The sequence below is a fragment of the Hermetia illucens genome, chromosome 3 (genome assembly GCF_905115235.1).
Source record: "Hermetia illucens chromosome 3, iHerIll2.2.curated.20191125, whole genome shotgun sequence".
NCBI classification, from domain to species: domain Eukaryota; kingdom Metazoa; phylum Arthropoda; class Insecta; order Diptera; family Stratiomyidae; genus Hermetia; species Hermetia illucens.
The window spans coordinates 54,406,639-54,429,145 of NC_051851.1; positions in this window are offsets into that span (position 1 = coordinate 54,406,639).

The window sequence follows — 22,507 nt, forward strand, 5'->3', positions numbered from 1 at the left end:
TCCACAATTTCTACTACGGGTGTGTCACTGAGAATGGCATAGTTCCTGTAAATCTTCTGCACTTTATTCTTCACCCGTCTGCTGGCATTGCCAGAGCTGAACTGAGTCAGCCTAGCAATGCCCTGCCTTAATGAGTCACGTCAACGTTTCAGACGAATTTTCCATGGTGGATCTCTTCGGTCTCTCTGACAGTGCAATCTGATAGCCGCAACTGCACCACAACACAAGTGATTGTAGTTGCAGTAGCGATATATCGGCACACAGTCCAGATGCAACCTCATCATTGATTTGAAATAGAATTCCCGGAGTTGCTGGAGATGCATAGAGCCTGGGAATACCTGGTCTATACAAAGGATCCATTTCCGAGAATTTTATTGACGCTTTTGTAATTCGTCTCAACGGAAACCTCAGATGGTGGAGAAGAGTGCTTCGGCGAGTACTGAAACTTTTGCTTGCAGTGTGGCGTGGTGTTGTTGATGCCGCCGTTTCTGCCCCCATAGACTCTCGGCCATCAGTTTCCGCGATAACCTCAAGTCGAACACGCCCCCTGATGATGGTCGGGATTGTGTCGCTGCGAATAATAAAACGGTACTGGTCTGCGACCCGCTGTACAGTCACGTGCGTGTATTGCGGGAAGCGCTTGACAAATCTCTGCTGCAACAAGGGCGTTAAGATGTTATTCCAGTCTCCGCCGTTTTTTTGTAGTAGGAGTGAATGATAAAGGGGTTCATATCGTCAGTCCATTTCATCCGCTGCTTACGCGTACTTGCTGAAGTGTTTGCCACAGATTGTGATGTAACAGCCGCAACAGGCGGAGCAGTGCTCCTGGTCATCGTGGTGCCTAGACGTCGAACCGCCCCACGATTAGCGGTTTCGACACCGTACATCGTGCTGTCCATTACGGGAGCCCGACCCAGCCACCAAATCAGACGACTCCCGTCGGTTATCCGTACCGGACCTAAAATTTCTCGCCCCCCCCATAATTTTTTGGTTTTGCGTTTTATATTTAGCTGTCAGGTGTGGTGATAACTTCCTCAGTGACTTATCTGCAAAGTTCCTGCACTTTTCTCACCTATCGGCTTACAGCCATTCAGACTGAAGCTATCCATTCCTCCTCTTTTCATGACCGAGCTGGGGACCGGCTACGGTGGATTTACTTTTTATTATTTTTGTTTTATAGTTTCAACAACAATATTTTTATTTTTGATTATTCGATTTTAGTTTTCTATTTTATTTATTTACATCCTCACGTCATGATTAAAAAGGAAAATCTTCTACTATTTTTCAATATTTTTTGAAAAATCAATAGAGCCTGGAAGGCCTACTTCACATGCGTGAAGTAGTCCCGCTCTTCAAATCGGTCTCCTGACAGGTTCCACTCTCTTCCAGTGCGCCCGATATCATTCCGCCACATATATTAAACTGAATTTTTATTTGATGACGTTGAGGTGATATATTTTGTTAGTGTGTGTTAGTGGTGCATACGTTACTTCGACTTCTTGAAACTTAAGTAATCTTTAATAAAGCGCTCTGGGCAGTTTTTTTCTTTCAGAAAAAATAGATACATATCAACTGCTGCTGTTTGAGAGTTATTTTCTCAAATCAAATATATTTATGCTATCCCTAACGGTGAATTATACGAAAGGTCAAAGATCCTTTCGAGGTACCTTTAAACATCCTGCGAATGTCCATGTTCATCGCTGACCCGTGATGCAAAGCTGTGGGTGCATTTGCTTCGACAGAATCTTGGAGCTGGATCTTATCGCTGCGCAATTGATTACTGAAAAGTTGTGTGGCACAAACGGCCAAGATTGGGATTTTCAAAAATGATCTCAAAATCGAAGTCGTTGCAGTTGATTGGTAGGAGTGACAAGTGATATCGGACACCAGATGTTAACCCAATAAATAACTAATGGTTTATGATCGGCGATCGTTTTTTTACAGGTTCTATATCTATGGTAGATTATCTTTTAAGAACAATGACCTTGAATATTACATATTTGCATTTATATCAATTTTTACATTATCCAATGTTTACATATTTGCAGGATTGAGTTGTGCAGGGACATATTTACTACTTTTATTATATAATTTTGTTAAAAGCTGTAATGGAGATGCATGTGCTTGCATTTGAACTTGGGATTGCTTGAAGCCACGAGCATGAAAAAATAGTTCGGTACCAAAACTTGGCAGACAATATGCTAATAAGCACATAAATTATGCAACTTTTAGTACTTTTACTATTAACAATAACATATTACCCAACGGTTCGGCTGCCTCGAGAAGAGAAGAGAGATTCTTTAATTGCCGCTTCCGTGTATTTTTGCATTGTTTTACTTTCACTTCTTGTATGCAATTGAAAGCAGTTGAAGGGGCTCAAATTTTATTCAGAGATGGATGCATTTGAATTCAAATTTAGATAAGCAGCGTTCATGTTTAATTTAGCTTAAGTTTCGGGAAAATTTATGAATTTTAATAATTTGTAATGACTCATTGCTAATGAGTGAAAATGAACGGTAAAAAATAAAAACGATGCATAACTGTGTTGATAGAAATAGAAAATAATTTGTGGTCTCGAACCTTATTTCCATGGCAATTTATTTGTTTGTTCATTTGAATTTGATTGATATCGGATACAGAAAAATTGCTGCAGATGCGGTTAATATTATGTTGTAGTGATTTCATGGCTACTTGTATGCAAGCAATTACTTCATTTAAACAAGGCAGAATGAAGAACGTCACTGATTAGAAGTATCTGACTGTGACCGTGAGATTTCATTGAAGGTAGTTTGTGACATTTTGTGCCATTTGCTGCATTGGTAAGAGTTATAAGTTGTTTCAAGATGTACTATAGGTCCTAGGGCGAACCGTGGTTTGATATGCACCCACGATGGAGCATAAAACCTGGGAAACGCCTGCGGAACCAACACTAAAAGCTCTTCTACCACCATAAGGTGATCGCTGGGAGTTCTTTCTTAATAATGAGAGGGATGAAGGCGAGTCTTCCGCGTCTGAAAAAGAGACAAATATCGATTGACCCGGCAATGAAAACAAACTAATTTTCGCAAGGAGCCTGCTCTCTTTGTTTGCGAGGCAAATTTCGAAATAAAAGCCGCATTAACTTTCATGCCCCTACAGGAGACTGTAGAGTCGGAGAAGGATACCTACTACTAGAACGGATCCTCGAGGCATGTCCAAAATATGATATCAAAATCATACTTGGACATTTTAACAGTCAAGTAGGGATCGTGTTCGTATTCAGACACAAAAATACCAACGCTAATGGACTGCGGATTATTCAATAAGTAGTATCGCACGAAATGGTTCTTGGAAGTACCTGGTTTGCGCAGAAAGGAGTCGGCCGACATTCATGGGGCTCTCGAGATGGGACTATTTTTACCTAAATTAACCACGTGTTAATTCAACGCGCCACCTTTCAGCCTTGATGAATGCCAGAACAAAGAGGGGGGACAGTATAGACTCGGATCATTATTTCATTGCCATAGTGGTCTGAGGTCGAATTCCAACACCGTCTAGAATCCCTTCTGACAATTAAGTGAGAAGGAATACTGAAGACATGCAAAATAACACCTATAAGGGAACATGGATGCCGTAATAACCACAGCCAACAGATGTCCAGGAGATGAAGCATCAAGAAATGATTTTCACAGTCACGTGAAGAGCGTTATCATTGATACAACATATATTGACTCCAGCCGCAAAAAAAGTCGGAATGACTGGTTTGACGCTTTAAAAACCATAAGTCAGTAGCGGCAGATAGAATTAAAGTTGAATTGGTGAAATATGGAGGCGATCAACTTCACAAAGCCGTCAATCAACTGATGCTAAAGGTCTGGGGCAGCGAATCAATGCCTGATGACTGACAACGATTCATTATCTGTCCCATACATGAAGAGGGGATATCATGCAGTGCAGTAATTAGAGCAGCATCATATTGCTGAGTATCTATAAGATCATCATCATCAACGGCACAGCAATCGGTATCCGGTCTAGGCATGCCTTAATAATAGGAGCCCGATCTTGGCTTGTATTGAAAACTACATACATTCCGGTTTTGCTCCGAATTTCACCAGTTAGATTTCCCTAATAGCTATATGACATCCTGGTCTGGAACGTTTGCTCTTTATCACATACACCCCTGTAGACTTTCCTACCTATGTCATCCTCATACATATGGATTCGGTACCCTGCTTTCCGCACCCTGTTGAACTTGATTTTATCCACGATGATAGATTATGGGATCGCACTTCCTTCTAAACGGGGCTAACAATTATTCCCCTTAAACGTGGCCAACAGATTGTAACTTTTATAAATGAGAACTGAAGTCTCCGAGAGAACATGAGAGTTGGCATTGTCTTGTACAGAAGCAATTTCAGTCCTAGACCAAGAAAACTAAGAGGAGCAAATCCAGTAGCAAAGGGCCACGGGGTATTGTTCTGTATCTTTCGGGTGGGGACGAGGTAATTTACTGGCCCGCGACACATGTGGTTGATATATTGGTCATGTGCCGATTTCGCTTAGATGGTTTTCTTGTGTGTGTTTCCTTATCCCATGTGACAAGCTATAAACAGCTATACAATGCAACAGCCATATGCTCGCAACCACGCGGGCGCATAATAATGCATTGGGGCAATGGGGTCAGCATTGTGCTCACCATCATCATCATCAACGGCGAAACAACCGGTATCAGGTCTAGGCCTGCCTTAATAAGGAACTCCACACATCCCGGTTTTGCGCCGAGATCCACTAATTCGATATCAGCATTGTGCTCGCTCGTGACAATTAGCATGATTTGAGTCAGGTGCCTATTAATTGCTGAGTGGTCTTGTATTGGACGTCAAGTCACGATCCAATTCTCAGTTACTCCAGTGACATTTGAACTCGCGAATGGAGAATGCAAATGTTACAATCCAGAAATGGGTGAACGATAGAGAAGAAGTTTGGACAAAAGTTATCAAGAAACGGATCGCAAAAATAAGTAATGAACTCAAAAAACCGAGACCCGATGATATTTTAATTAAAAAAATGGAATAAATTCCGTATGCGGATATACTGCACAGCGTCAAAATCGAGCCCAAATTGGAGGAAATTGGCAAAATGGTGTCCAAAATTGGAAGTGGTCAAAACGGGGATCTATTGCTCAAACATAGCGAAACAGGAAAAAAATCAGGTGGGTTCAGAAGGACCATAGGAGAAGGCCTGGGCGTATCAGAGGTTAGCACCCTAACCCATTCTATTACCATCGAATGTAAAGACATCGATGAAATTATAATATTACCAAGGAGGGCATAGTCACGGCGATTCGCTCTCAGTTCGAAATCGGGGAAGCAGTAACATTAGAGACGGTATTTTTGTGATGACCGCATCGCGCCACATAAACTGCGGCACATTTTCTTCCTGCAGAGAGCACGAACAAGCTTTTGAAAGCAAGAAAAATAAAAATAGGCTGAGTTATCTGTCGCATATTCAAATGTCTGGAATTCGGACACTTGGCCAAATTTCATGCTATGAAGGCGATGCAGAGGTGGAGGCCATATAGCGGAAGATTGCGGTAGAACACCATCATACATGTTCTGTAGAAAAGACCAGACAGAAAACACTAATCATATAGCTGGCAATAATAAACGTCCGGTGCTCAGGAGAGTATAGGTACTACGAAATCAACATGAAGGTAATACAGATAAACCTTAATCAATGCGAGGCGGTTCAGGATCTACTGGCACAAACTGTAGTAGCTGAGAGAGTGAACGTGGTTCTAATCAGTGAACCATACCAAATACTAGATAATAATGTGTAGATTTATGACAGGAGCAAACAGGCCACTATGTGGGCATGCGCGAATCAAGCGTTCCTTGAAATTGAAGAGCAAATAGAGGGTTTCGTTCGAACCAAAATAAACCGCATTAACTTGTACAGCTGCTATGCAAGGCTTAGTTAGCCAATAGAAGATTTCTCGACAAAGGCAGACAATGTGGTAACCAACGCAAACACTAGAGGTCCACTATTTATCGACGATGACTTCAACACGTAGACACAAAGTGGGGTAGCTACCATAGCGTCAGAGGTCGTACGCCACTGGAAACGTTTGCGTCTTTGAAATTAGGAATTTAAAATAACGGTGAGGCAAACACATGTCGTAAAGCTGGTATGGATTCGATCATTGAAATTACTTTCTCCAGCTTTCCCCTTCTGACAAAGATGAGGTGGTGGGTAGTATTTGAAATCGAAGAACAAAATGGCAGGCCCAAAATGGAAAGAAAGCCTCTTCAATGAAGATGCGTTTGGCTTGGTGATAAATTTCATCAGTATGCACCAAGGATCAGCAGACAAGTTGACCAAACAGCTAATTCAGGCTGTTATCACTATGCTATTGGCGGAGTAAGGAAATGAAGACGCTGAGGGTGAAATGCCTGCAAGTCCAAAAAATCGTCCAACGTTCAAGGGGAAGATTGGATTTCCAGGAGCTGTTTTACACGTTCAAACAATTGAGGCACAATTTGCAGAAAACGATCAAACAAAGTAGAAACAGAAGCCTTTAAAGACCACTGCAACGATGGTGATGTCTAAAGTATAGGTGAAGAAATCACGGAAAGTATTTAGTTAGATAATGCTGGCATTGATAGTAAAGGCACTGTTCCCGCAAAGATTGAACACAGTCATCGAAGGAATCGGTGAAACTGGTTTAGATACCATACCCCGTATCACAGAAGATGAACTGCTCCAGGTATGCAAAAAATAAAGGACACGAAAACATCGGGATCTGATGGTATTCCCAGTAACGCAATGAAAGCAGCCGAACAAGCGAGACCAGACATGTTTATACAAGCAGTGCAAACATGCTTCGACAAATGAATGTTCCCTAAAAAATGGAAGCAGCAGTGTTTGGTTTTGTTGCCAAAAGGAAACAGGAAACCTGGCGATCCGTCATCATATCACAAAATATGTCTTCTAGGTACGATGGGGAAGATACTGGAGGGAGTAATTGCCAACAGATAATGATAAAGGTCGTGGTAGATTCCGCAGCCACTGCCATAGAAGCTGAGAGATGGCGATGGAGGTTAAAAGGGTACGGTGTAGTGGTCACGATGGACATAATGAATACTTTTAACTCAGTAAAATGGCTGACCACCGAAAAGAATGAACACTCCACGCTACCTGAGAAACGTAGTGTCGAACTAGTTTACAGACAAGAAGGTAAAATAGAAGAGCTGGAGTCCCTCAGGGGTCTGTACTGCGACTACTCTTGTGGAATATCAGGTATTATGGAGTCTTCCGCTTGCATTTACCAGAGGGAGTAAAAGTATTGCTATCGGTGTACTTGCAAAGCATATCCACGAGATTGTGGGAGAAGCTAATGTGGCGATCTGGAGGATCAAGAGTTGACTGGAAACTGTCGGACTAGTGCTCGCAGATCACAAAACAGAAGCCGTTTTGATAACAATCAGGAAAACCCGGGAATACGTCGAAATTCGGGTTGGAGACGGTTAGATACCTTGGAGTTGTTCGACAATAGACTCAAATTCAAAGTGCATGCTAAGCACGTCGAAAAAAGGTCGTACTGCTGCAAGAAGCGCTCTCACGAATGCTGCCAAATATTTGTAGACCCAAACACGTCAGCAGGGTGGTGCTATCTCGAGTCAATAGCTCAGTCTTTCTTTATGCCACTCCTGTATGGGCTGTAGCACTAACGACTAAGGAAATCAGGAGAAGCCTATTGTGCTCGTACAGATTCTATACTCTGAGAGTGATTTGCGGCTTCGAACGATATTAGACGACGTGCCATTAGTTATAGCCGAGCTGTTGCCGGTAGACACCTTCGCTGAAGAAGTGTCATGAACCTCTATGAGAAGAACGAAGTTTTTTCGATCACCGGTATATGGGTCAATTATCAGCATAGAGCCTGTAGTTACCACCTAACGCAGTTTTTATCTGGTCGCGGTGGGTACCGCAAATATCTACACGGGTTTGCATGCAATATTCTATTGCAGTCGCTTCGCGGTGTAAAGGATCAATATCCCGAGTGTGCATCTTCTGGTGGAGTGTATGCTTCAATCGGAAGGCAAATGGCAGGAATTAGTAACATTCGAAACTAAAGTGCTAAAAGATCTCCGTATAGCGGAAAGGGAGAGGTGGGCGCTTGCCATACAGGAATGACAGCATAATTGCTAATCGTCCCTGTGAAATAATATCTAACGACAGTTCCGTGAGGTGAGCGGTTGAAGTATGCACGGAATGCGCCCGTCTGCGGTTTCTGCTGATGTCTTTCGAAGACTCCACATCCTGGCTTAGCTGAAAAAAAAAACTACACCTTAAGCACGAAATTTTTCTCCCGCAATTATCGTCGGCTGTCGAAGATGTGCAACGACTTTTCACTACCATAAAATTTCGAATAATGGGCTGGGAGTTGAATATCCTTTTTACAGTCTTTCCACCTTAGACACGTTTTGAGTGGAACAGTTTTTTGACCTCAAATGGGCTCTGTTGGCTGCTAACAGTAATGCATTGAGATTTTCGACCCTAGGTTTTTCCTAGCTTGGTTTCCGGGTACTATTTTTTCATCTTTTTAGGGTTTCAGTGCTGGCGGTGCCATCGTCTATTTCGTCAATTGTTTATTCTGATGTCATACTCTAAAAGTAAAAGTTCCCATATTGCTTATAGTTATCAAACAAGTCGGGAAACCGGAAGCTAGACGCTTCAGGTATGAAAGGTTTTGTGTATTTCTTTTATAAAGAGATTTGGGTGTGCATTTGTCCCACTAGCATGTAGCACGTAAAATATGCATATATTATGTGAAAATAGCCACTTTCAAGTGATATTCACATTCATAGTCTTGAATTTGCAGAGAAGCGACAGATTCGACCTAGTATAACTTTGTTAGTAATAGTGCGATTTTCACCGAATTTGGTACCATCATGACCTATACTATAGCCTACATCGCTGCAAAATTTTGTTATTCTAGGGTGAACTTAAGGGGGGTTTTCCTGTCAATTACTAAAAATTATAGTATTATTAACTTTATTTGAACAGGTATCGATATGGAGGGTATTTCGGAGCCTAGGCACTATATGGCGGCAGCTCCCTAATTTTTTCCAGATTTTTCGGTGAGGTAGTTCCTGAGAATGGGTTCGTTAAAAAAATGACCACTTTCAACCCCCCGCACTCCCCACCTTTTCAACAAAAGTCAAAACTAAGACCGGCTTCGAAAAGTACTAACCGAGACCTTTAATTTGATACCCCACATGACTATATTTGATGAAAAAAAAATTTACACCCCCTTTTGCATGTATAGGGATCCCCCCTTAAATTCATCGTAAAAGGATGTAACTCACTATATGCGTGAGCGTTCACAGTTCCCACCTTTCTACCAAATTTGGTGTCAATCGCTGTAACCGTCTCCGAGAAAAATGCGTGTGACGGACAGACAGACAGACAGTAAACCGATTTTAATAAGGTTTTGTTTTACACCCAGTGTTGCTCCTTATGTAATTTACTGAAAACTTATCTCCCTCGCCTACTGATGGTGAACCTTTAAAACTGATTGCTTTTCATAAGGTTCTCAGGAAGAGGTTGCCTGCTTTTATCCTCCTATGAATTCATGGATTTCCAATTTTGAGTCAACGTTTATAATACTTTTACCAGTAATATCCTTGAAAACAGTTCTACTAATATAATTGTGAAAGATATACAATGTACTTATACAATGGAAGTGTCCTTTCATTGATAAAATAAAATATGTAACATGTGCACTTTTGAAGATTTTAGCGTAGCAGATGCATTTCTGCTATTATGCATTTTAAAATTTGCTCTCTAATACTAGCTTTGTATATCATTTATTATCTCTAGCAATTTGCTTCTGTTTTATATACATAACCCCTTTATACGCTTCTTTGTCAATATACAGCACAGTTCATTTATAAATATCAAAGCATATTTGACCAATGTTTCATTGCATTAAAAATGCGTTGATTGACAAATTGCTCCTTTGAACGGTCCAAGTTCATCCTGGTTTCATTCATCATTTACCCATTGTCCACACACTAAACACTATATGCATTGATTGCCTTGAATTTGCTCCAAGAACATTAAGGTTTTTTCCTCTTTAAGTCCCATAATCTACTTGCTTGTATTTAATTACCTTCTGTTCACGATCATTTAATTCCAATTAATTTTTTTTTCTGAATTTTGAAACAAGCAATATCTATTCAACTATATCTCCTGGTCTGGCTAACTTTTGGCAAAGATATGAGACTTTCAAGTTCAATGCGGGTATTTTTTCCATGTTTAGAAATAATGCACGAACAATTTGGACATTGAATACCCAAGAAGTTGATTTCATGTGAAATAATTTAAAAATACAACTAATTTTCAATTCCTTTGAATAATTAGAGAGTAAACGTAATGTTAACAATTCAGCCTGTCTTATTAAACTGTATCTTTTATAATTAACAATTAACTATATTGATTGAGACAGCATGAAGGCTCTTTGAATTGGTATTTGAGAAGCAAAACAATTATGGCTTGTGTTGGCCTTAGCTTAATTTTGATGGATAAAATACAATCACATTCCGCACTGAATACTTTAAATTTCACTGTTAAAAACCATTCAACCAAATATCAAATTATGTAAATTAGGAGCCAGATTATTGGTGCCTAATCCATTATAATAAAACTTTCATGTTGGCAGCTTACATAAAAATCGATTCAACACCCATTACCAGCATATCTAAATCGTTCAGAAAATAACAATAAATAATGCGCTAAAATTTATTTGACCCAATAAAAAATGTCTGACAAAGCCCCTTCAAAAACCCAACTGTTCACTCTCACTTTAATAATATCAATAACAACCGAAATATGCAATCAGATAGAGATGTGAAAATTTTGTGGAAAACCGACCTTACTTGTATTGTAGATTTCTATCTTACCAATTCCAAGTAGGGAAATACATAAGTCCGAGTATTTCATTTTCAACGAGAGCTTATGCGTTCATATGTAAATATATTGTGACAATTCGCAAAATATTTCAATCAATCTCTGTGGTGAAAAGCTGAAATATTTGCTCGAATTACAAAAGCCGTCGTTAAAAATTCCCATGAGCTTGCATTAAAGTTCGATCACGGTAGATACTCTTTGGATAAGAAGGAAAAATATAAATTTTCATTGCAGACGTGGACAAAATGATTGATATACTAAATTAATTGCCTTATTAGTTGATTATGCGAAAGTAGTAATAAATTTGAAAACTTATTTTTAGGGTGTAAGATAAACCCGTTTTCATTTCATTTGTCACGGAACTGTGAACTTTTAAGTTTTTGAAGTACTGTGCGATTCACTTCTCGTCAGTACTCCTGGGCAAGATTGCATCTCTGTATTATTATTACTATTATTATTCTGTTAAAGGGGTCATCCCGTGTAAAGACGGTTTTTTTCTGGCTTCTTTAGATTTTTTTTGTGAAGAACTGGATAAAGATACAAATACGAATTTTTCGCGATAGATTTACCAATATGTTGAGTGTGCATAGTAATTTTTCCACCCTGATCGCATAGCTGGTTATTGAAATACAGGACAATTTATACACCCATCTTCAAAAAAAGGTGTTTTTCTGCAGCCACGCTAGAGAGCGCTGTGAACATCTTGAAGAAAAAAGTAAATGGCATTTTAATGTGCAGGCTATACTACAGTCCGCAAACTAGGATTATTAAAAAATATTAAAAGCTAAATTTTTGGTAGCGTGTTAAACTTTTTTTTGTGAATTTTGGTGTTTTTTCACGGCTTCAATGAATAAACAAGTCGGGAAACCGGAAGCTAGATGCTTCAGGTATGAAAGGTTTTGTGTATTTCTTTTATAAAGAGATTTGAGTGTGCATTTGCCCCATTAGCATATAGTACGTAAAATATGCATATATTATGTGAAAATAGCCACTTTCAGGTGATATTGATATTCATAGTCTTGAATTTGCAGAGGGGTGACAGTTTCGAGTATAACTTTGTTAGTAATAGTGCGATTTTCACCAAGTTTGGTAGGATCATGCTCTATAGTGTAGCCTACATTACTGCAAAATTCTGTGATTCTAGAGTAAACTTAAGGGGGGTTTTCCTGTCAATTACTGAAAATTATAGTAATGTACTATTATTAACTTTATTTGAACAGGTATCGGTATGGAGGGTATTTCGGAGCCTAAGGACCATATAGTGACAGCCCCCTGATTTTTTCCAGATTTTTCGGTGAGGTAGTTTCTGAGAATGGGTTCGTTAAAAAAATGACCATTTTCAACCCCCCGCGCTCCCCACCTTTTCAACAAAAGTCAAAACTAAGACTGGCTTCAAAAAGTACTAACCAAGACCTTTAATTTGATACCCCACACGACTATATTTGATGATAAAAAAATTTACACCCTTCTTTTGCATGTTTGGGGACCCCCCCCCCCCCCCCTTAAATTCGTCGGAAAAGGATGTAACTCACTATATGCGTGAGCGTTCAGAGTTCCCACCCTTCTACCAAATTTTGTGTCAATCGCTATAACCGTCTCTGAGAAAAATGCGTGTGACGGACAGACAGACAGACAGACGGTAAACCGATTTTAATAATCACGAATCGCAATTATCCTAGTTTGCGGACCGTAGAAATATATTCTGAATATGTCCTAAAAATTTCAAAGAATATCATTGGATAGATTTTGGGCTATGGTGGCATGCAGTTTCGAAAAAAACGCATTTAAAAAGTAGAATGTGATTTTTGGCTTTGGCTTTTGGATTTTTGGCTTCAATTTTTGTCCTTTTAGCGAAGTTATTTGAACGTCATTCGGATCGATAAATACGAGCTTTATTACAGCGACCGACATAAATCTGGCATGTGACTTATTAAGTATTTAACACTCTAATTTCCGAACGACTCCGAATATCAAAAAATCACTTTGCCCATACATTCTACACTATATCTAGATATAGCTGATGCCAAAAAAAAATTCGATTCCGCGAATCCGACACAGGATAACCCCCTTAAGGAGAAGTCACACTACGTTCTTAAAGAACTATTGTGCCCCTCTTACTGGTTATAGTGTACCTATTAACTAAAGTTTGTCAAGCAACCCAATAACTGTTAGGAATTTTAGTATATTTCCCACTTTCAATTCTTTCAACTTTGCATTTAATATTAAGTGTTCACCCAGATGCTTCCACTTACTTTACACAAATACCGAACACTGTCCCAAAATGTGTATAGAGGTTTTGACACACTCCGCACAGAACCTGCAGGCAGTAGGCTCGCCCAGTATAGTTTCCTCAATCTTTCTTCTTCACTTTTTAATGTCATAGCCATGAGCTCTTTTCCGATTCCACAGAAAGGTTTTCACCAGTATAAAGGCGACCCTGCTCTCTCTTCTTGGCCAGTTCGTCCGCTGCGTCATTGCCTTCCAACCCAACATAGCCTGGAACCCAGAGTATCCAGACTTTATTGTGCGAGCCGAGCGTATTGAGGCATTCCAGCTCAGAGTGCACTTGGTTGGACCTAGTTGCATGATCGTCGCCTGGCTGTCAGTCAAAATATAATAGTTATAGTATCGGTATAGTTCCTTTGGAGATTAAAGGAGGCACATCTGCCTATAGCGTGTATTTCCACCAGAAATATGCTAGTGTGCTCCAACATTGACTCCGAGTACATTTTTGTTTGATCGATGACCCCGGCACCCTCTCCATCTGCTGTGAGGGATCCGTAGTGTACCAAGTAATCAGTTGCTGGTTTAAGCATTATGTCACAGCCACGCTCTCCTAGTTTGATGTGTTAGTCTAAAGTGTTCCAAACTTCTTATCGAAGTGAAACCACGTTGCCGTGTTATCCCTTGTTTATCGTTTCATCTCCATGCCACGTGACCTAATGGCTTTCAGGTGATCAAGCTTAATGTATGATACTATGGTGGTGCACCAGGCATTAGCTATCCTTAAACCAGTTTTGATTCCACTACATAGGGTATCCTCATATTTGCCCCTACAGATTTAAACAATGTCGTCCGCGTAACCCTAGATCTGTATTCCAGTATTTGTACACAGTGCTATTCATTTAGTCTCTATGGCATCCGGTAATACATCCAGCAACTGGTACAGAGCAGTTTCAGTTGACCCTCCTGTCCGATAAGCATGTTGACACCGACGTAGTGTGCAGTAGCAGCAAGTCACGTATATACCTCATACAGGAGCCATGGGTTGCAGGTGGGGAAATCAGAGACTTGAACTACCGACATGCTGACCTGTCGTATGCCAATGGAAGTCATAGACTCCGCTCCTTCCTGGTTGTTTCGAAAAGATCTCTAGGCGAACTTGGTTCACCACCTTTGGGGTGCCGACAAAACAACGGGTAAAATAACCTAAGAAGGAGAGATAAGAAAGTGATTGTTTGATGCTCTGCTTATTTCTCCTCTCTTTATCAGAGCTATTCTATATGCCAAAAGTAAAGGCATAGCTGTAATAGCAAGATGTGATGTCAACACCCACCATGTATGCTGGGAACGTTTCAACATTAACGCTCAAGGATGGAGACTGGTGGAAACCGATCTGCAGATTCTTAATTTATGTAACGAACTTTCTTCAAAGCGGTCCGGTCATCAACATCACGTTAGTATCCCCTAACATTGTGGCTTTTGATGGATATCATAGGCGTATTGATTTCGTATTGGGTATGGAGCTACCCGTATCTACTCCATTCCGGAATTGGCGGAAAGTAGATTCGGCATCGAATAAAATAGAACTTAGCGCCCGAGTTTCAATAAAATCGATTGCTGGAATTGAGAAAATTGTTTACATGATTAAAACTAGCAAGGGAAAACTTTCGAGGAGGGCTGCCCACTAAACAAGCGGAAGGAAAACATCATGGTGGAACTCGAATTTGACAAAATAAGGGGAGAACTACAAGGATGTTCCTCAACCGTAGAGGTACATAGAAAGCGATTAAGAAATGACTTGAGGCGCACTTTCCAGGCTGCATCCAAAATCTCGTTGCCGGCCGACAGGTGCACACACTCTTCAACAAAGAGAGTGCAGTGTGGAATGCAAAATAGTATCACTGGAGCGAGTAAAAAGGGCATTTAACTCGTTCCATAGATGCAAGCGGGGCCGAATAATATCATTCCTGCTCTTGTAATATAGAGAATGGATTGCGCTGCCTTATATTCAAATTAACTGGTGCATGTAAGGGTTATATTTATTCCCGAAACTAGGGAACCCACCTACATGGACGCCAAATGATTCCGACTGATCATAAAGGATACATATGAGTACATTCTTAAGTGGTCACTTCGCTGTAATCAACATGCCTATCGAAAAGGTAAATTCACGGAGATAGCACTCCAGCTTATGGCGAAAATCGAAGAAGTGATGTGCGAAAAAAATACGCCTTAGGCGCATCCATGGACATCGATGGTGGCTTCAAAACAAGACAGTATGGATTCAATACGCTGCTATTACATGCTAAAGGATGACCCACATACGTGGCAATAATATTAGAAATCCTGCACTTGATATGATCCTGCATCTTGCTCTCTGCTGTATAATACCTGATTATTATTGGAGCAATGAATACTACCTCAACCGCGGCGTGTGTGTGTATGTGTGTGTATGGTGGGGGAGAAGCTACAGCTTCTGAGCACTCAGGCCGTGTTGGCCCATTGTACTCGCCACCCCCGTCTAACGGAATATTCCGGATTCGCTAACGTATCGCAGGATTTCCGTTAGTGGATGTGATGCTACCCGTCGCAATTGGAGAACATCGGCACCAAAGATCTGATGCCTGATGCGTCCATAGGCGGGGCATTCACATAGGAAATGCTCTGTGGATTCCGCTTCCTCATTACAGGAGGGACACGTATCATCTTCGGTAATTCCTATTCTGAACATATGCCCAGCTAATAAATTATGGCCTGTCAGAATGCCCACAATACACCTGCAGGTCCTCCTGCTTTTCGACAGGATAAACTTTGCGGTACGTATGTTGGGTTCTGGCAGGAAAAGTTTGGTGTGTCGAGCAGCATTTAGGCTCTGCCACCTGCCATTATGGGAAACTTGTTCCCAGTTTTTGAAAACAGATTTAGCCAATGCTACTGATACCCCAATTGCTGGCTCCGGCCCCTGCATAGGGGAGATTGACCCCTCTTTCGCTAAAGCGTCCGAGATTTCATTTCCCTCTATGCCACAGTGACCAGGTACCCAGAGTAGTTCCACCGTATTGAATCTAGACATAGAGTTCAAACGGTTTCTGCATTCCTGAACGATTTTCGAGGTGATCAAAGGACTGATCCATGCCCTCAGTGCAGCTTGACTGTCACTGCAGATTGCGATGCGCCTGCCCTTCAACCTCTCGTCAATCACGCAGTTTGCCACCCTTAGGATCGCATAAACTTCGGCTTGAAAAACCGTTGCATATTGCCCCAAAGGAAAAGCCCACTTCTCGTTTTTATTCGAGAGTTAGACTCCGGCTCCAGAACCCTCTTCTGTTTTTGAGCCGTCGGTGTAGAAGACTTCCGTATATCCCGCCACGCATTCCTCTGGGTCTTCCCCTCCTCTCCTCTTCTACATATCTTCTACCAAACAGATGTATGGGGACACGAGAATCGGAAGGCATTGTAAGAACTGGATTCAGTCCTCCCAGTAACTCTTCCAATGCTCTGTGCCCCCCACATCCGTTGTTTTCCCATAGATCTAATCGAATTAGCCTATGAGCTGCTCTCATTGCAGTGCTTTGAATAAATATATCCAGTGGCTGCAAATTGAGTAGTGCATTCAGAGCTGCGCCGGATGTCGTGCTCATGGCACCAGTGATACCCAGACAAACAGTTCTTTGCAGTGCAGCTAGTTTACGGTGAAAACCTTTTTGTCTCACCTTAACCCACCACACTACGGATGCATATATGAACATCGGCCTAATGATGGCAACGTATATCCACATTACTACATGAGACCTGAGTCCCCATGTCGAGGCAAAGGTCCGTCTGCACAGCCCATAAGCTGTGAGAGCTCGTTTCATCTTTACCTCTACATGTTTGTTCCAAAGAAGTTTTTTATCTAGAGTGACCCCCAGATATTTCACTTCTTCGGAGAGTTGAAGGGTAGTACCCCTCATCTCAGGGGGACAAAGTCCATCCAACCATTGTGGTTTTATTTGGATTAACTGACAAACCATGTCTAAGGCACCAGCTGTCTATCAAATCAACGGCACGCTGTATATTCCTACACACCGTTCCAAGATCCCGATCAACAGCAAGTACAGCCACGTCATCAGCATAAGCTTGAGCGTGTATTGGCAAATTTTGCAGTTCGCATAGCAGTGAATCGATCAGCATACTCCACAGAAGCGGCGAAAGCACACCTCCTTGGGGGCAGCCCTTCGTTGCTTCCGTAGTCAGGTAGCGATTGATCCCTACCTCAGCGCACAACAATCTTTGCGTTAGCATAGCATGGATCCACTTAATTAAAGCATCATCAACACCATGCGCTCTGGCGGCATCACAAAGTTTTTGCAAAGGCGCACAGTCAAAAGCCCCTTCAATGCCCACGAACACCCCCATCGCGTTCTCACCATTCAAAGTTGTATCCTCCATCTTTGTGACCAAAGAATGAAGAGCAGACTCACAGGACTTTCCACGTTGGTAACCATGTTGGTTTTCACTAAGTGGGTGTGACCTAAGTGCGTTTCCACGAATGTGACGTTCCACCAGTTTCTCCAAACCTTCCAGCAAGAATGAAGTCAAGCTGATTTGTCTGAAGTTCTTTGGATTGGAATAGTCATCTTTCCCAGGTTTCGGTATGAAAACTACCTTAACCTGCTGCCAAGAAGAAGGCACGTAGCCCAGAGCAAGACATCCTCGAAAAATATTTCTCAGAGGTCGCTCTAAATGCTCAACCGCGGTACTTGACGGTATCCTTAACCTACCCCCCTTAATTTGTATGTGAAATGAAAGGCTCGACTGATCGACTGGTATCCGATATCCACTCACTATAAAAAAAGATATACTCGTCGTAATCAACAAAAGAGATGAATGGTCGATAAATGGCACCGAGTCTTGTGGGATCAGAAACTTCACAAGTCAGTCATGGAAGGTGGATCGGGGGCAGGGGTGTTCTCGGGAAGTCCAATTACGCCAATTATGGTGCCATAATTATAATATTATAGTATATAGTATAGATTTAGAATAGTATAAACACAACCAATAAGCCTACAGATGAGCAAACTTGTTAGCACTGATGAAGGGAACAAGTGTTTCCCGAAATATCGGTATTTGCAAGTATAAATATCCACACCAACGAAAAGGAAACAACAAGCTTTTTATTATTTCAGATAATTAATCGTTGGAAACACCGCATAATTACACTCAGATCTGTTTGCAGTTTTTTCTTGTATTTCTTTGGACATTTTCTTATCGAGTTTTTTGGTTGTCCAACCCGCCACTGCAGTTTTGTGGGTATGTTCTCTTCTCCAGATTGTCGCTGCACGTGTATTCATCGCTTGCCCGCCAATTTCGATCCTCTAATAATGTGCCGCTAATAAACGCAATGTCTATTACTGATCCCATAACCCGTCTCCAGAGACTGCTGTTTGTCCTTCTATTATACCTCTAAGGGATGATACATAGGAAAGGGGGGCGCAAATTTTCTTTTCGTCGAATGTAGCCATGTCGGGTATCGAATGAAAGGCCTCAATTAACACCGATCTCAATTCAGACTTTTGTTGGAGAGATCGGGAGGACGGGGCCGGAAAGTGATAATTTTTTTTAACGGATCCATTTTCAAAAACTGTTCAACCGAAAAATCTAAAGAAAATCATGAAGTGGCCCCTATACGGGGTGCAGACCTCAAAATGTCTTCTGTATCAGTATTTACTCAAATAAAGTTAGCAACAGAATCTTACTATGCATTTGGGAAATTGACTGACTTGACTTTATTCTAGCGGTGCATAGAGCATGATATCCTTAAGTTTGGTAAAGATCATGATACTAGTGGCAAAGTTACATTAGCTCAAAATTGCCTCCTCCGTGTAAATTTATTGAGGCCTAGAACGCTGAATATCAATCACACTAAAGTGAGTAGTCTCACGTTCTGAATACATATATATTACAGGCTCCAAATGAAAAACTTTTGCACTCAAATACACTTATATTAGGAATACACAAAATCTTTCATACCTGAAGCGTCAAGCTCCCGGATTTCGCCTTGTTTAAAAGGTTATCTTACTTAGTTTGTATATGTAACAGTTCGAGGCGGCTATACAGCCACCAATATCGTATTTAATTACCATAAATGGCCCCTATGAACTGCTTGAAATATCATTGACACGTGGTGTTGAACAAATTTGGAGCATAAGGCCAGATGTCCGGCATCAAAGATACCAAAATTTTTGCTATGCTGAATTCCGTTTTGAAAAACTTACTATTTTTGAGGTTAAATTTAGGCCCCAATATCGCTCGGTCAATTGCTATCAAATTATAATTTGCCTATTTTTGTAATCGCTTCATAGTTTTTCTTTTTGTAAACGGCCCTATATAAGTATTATAGTAGGTAATTAACTCGGCAATCTTCCATCAGAACATTTAAGCATATGCAGATAGTATTTATCGTTTTCACTAGAAATTACCTAGTTTTATAGTTTACAGAAATGGTTGATTCTATGAGAGAGTGACTTCGGCTTTAATGGACTGAAAATAGCCCCAGGATAGCTTTGAAAACGCTTTAATTTGTGAAGAGTAATGCTATAATACATTGTTCTTCCTAATCAGATATAAATTCCACCGTTTTTGCAAATGGGAGTGTCTGAAAATTTGTATATTTGAAAATTTATATCTAATCTTGAACAAGATGAAAACCATATGTAGTGACCGCGGCTGCGCGACGGGAGCGGAATTTCATTCGGCTCTTTCTTAATTAATTTGCTTAAACAATGCATTTAATAGTGTGCAATTGCCTTAAAGTTCGCCGCAGATTGCACATTATTCAATGTATTCAAGCGAATTGATCTTGACAGGAGGGGAATGATTTGCCGCATCTGCAGGCGCATGCGCATGTTGCCGCAACATTGCCGAGTGAGAAAGGCTATGTAGCGGGAATAAAAGCGGTGCACGAACAAAGGCAGCGAAAATGTTGCTGGAGAGAAGGTTTTTGGCGGGAAGAAAGGGGGAGTTGGATTTGAGATCTAGAGGACAGCGGTTGTGGCTAGAAGTTTTGATCGGGAGAAAAATTGGAAGAAGAATTCTGAGGAGGAATAGAAGAGAAGGTGACTTATCGGGCTGTGGCTAGAAGTTTTGATCTGGAGAAAAATTCGAAGAAGAATTCTGAGGAGGAATAGAAGAGAAGGTGACTTATCGGGCTGTGGCTAGAAGTTTTGATCTGGAGAAAAATTCGAAGGAGAATTCTGAAGTGGAATAGAAGAAAAAGTGACAAGTTGGTGATAAGAAAACAAAAGGAACAATTCCAGAAGGATTTCAATTAGTGGAGAAGAACAAATTGTGAACAGCAGTAAAACGTGCGAGTTCAACCCGTTATTATTAATGATTAATAATATTTAATTGTGTTTTTTTTTTATATAAAATCTTTTTTTGTTTTAGTACTTGTTACACCAGCCGCCAGCCGAGCTCGGAGGGACGAACTGGGTAAGTCCTAGTTTTTACTTTCTTATCATTTATTTTTCTTTTTTTTTTTATTGTTTTTTTATTAATAGTTGAATTTTAACATATTTTTTTTTTCTCTTTTCCTCTTTGAACTGAATTTTGACTTTTTATTTCCTTAAAAATTTTACCACATTTTTTTTGTTTTTTTGTTATGATGGTTGAACTTTTATAAATGATGTGTAAATAATAAGAAGTAGTTTGAGGACTTCCTCCCCTTAGTTCCTCCTTACTCCCGCGGAATTCACATGAAAAGGGACATCCTCTAATAAAATAACTGGCCGGAGGATGTCGAGGAAGGGTGGGAACCTCACCGGCCGCGCCTCGTACAAGATCTGAGGCGGAAGGGACGGCAATCGGGAAGGTGATCCGTCGTGGATCTTCCCCTACTTGATCGCGGCACTCGGGTCCGGAGACAAACGGCTCCACGCGCGTGGTCGAGCCGTTTTTTTTTTTTTTTTTATTTTCCAATTTAGCTCGCGTTCTGGTTTTATTCGATAGGCCGTCGCGAATTCCTACGTAAAATCGATTTGAAAATCCGGTGCGGACCCACGCACCGGTAAAGACACGTTGTTTTAAGTAATGAAGCGTGAGGGATCAAAGCGCTCAAAGGACCCCCCCACATTCCCGAGCCTGGCTAGCACAGAGGCGTGCAAGAACGTGTCGACCGAGAGCTTTGATAGAGCTGCAATCTTTGTGGGCGGACCTTCACGGTCAAATTTTGCCAATTTGTTTAGTTTTTTTGGGATAGCTCTGCCCTCTAGGTCGTTGTCGGCCACTCAAGGGATCGACTTGATCTCCTATCTCCACTATTATCATTACACATATTCTAAAAGATATTTTCAAATTGATAGAAAAGATATTTACTTAAACGAGAAATTATTTAAAATTCGATTCCCTCCGCTAATCGTTCATAACTGAAAGCAAAAGACTGATGCACGAGATCTCCATTATTCCATCAAATTAAATGCATACTTTCACTGCCGCAATCCTAAACATCTCATCTTCGAGGTCTTATCAGATTTGCGGAAGACAATCGAATTTTCTCGCTAGACGTTGCTGCAATTTGCATTCATATTGAAATATCTTTAGATAGCCTTTTTAGATCTAGTTGACCTGAACGATATGATAGATCTAATAGGCTTGAAAAACCAATTTCTTGTAGGCTACTTCAGCCACTTTACCAGACGTTTATTTTCTATTTTGGTATTGAAAGATCACCTGAAGCTATTCGTGGAAAGTGAAATGATTCGTAATAAGACTTGATTGATGTACAATTAAGGCCACTTCGTTGCAAACTCGTTTGCAAGAGAATTTAGGAGTGTTAGGCGCAAAGTTTTTTGCCGATATGGCTAGCGCTGCACCTGAGTGTTTTTCAAGAAACGTATAATGATTGGCAACCGTCTTGATACCTGAAGCGGCAGTGCGTATTTGGAACAGCGTGAAAATATTTGATAAATTTGCATATGATTTAGCATAGGTAATTTCATATGTGTAATTTTTGTCGAATGCATAGATTAGAATGTATCCTGCGATAGGTATCTTATTTCTTGTTTCGCGGCCTGAAAAGTAGTCTACCATGGTAAGATCATCGTTAGAAGCAGCTGCATTTGGTTGATAAATTATTGGCACTGCCGTAAAAAGTGCCTTCTTGTGAGAGGGAACCAGATCAATTGAATCGGTTTCATATGTACTATGTTTTACTGAAATTATCTCATCAATTCTTGAAGACTAGTACGGGATAATAATGTTGTTCTGCGACACTCTAATCTATCTCTGTTAATCAAGAATTCATTACGGTAAACTAAGTAACACAAATAGTTTCTGAAATTTGTTATTATAA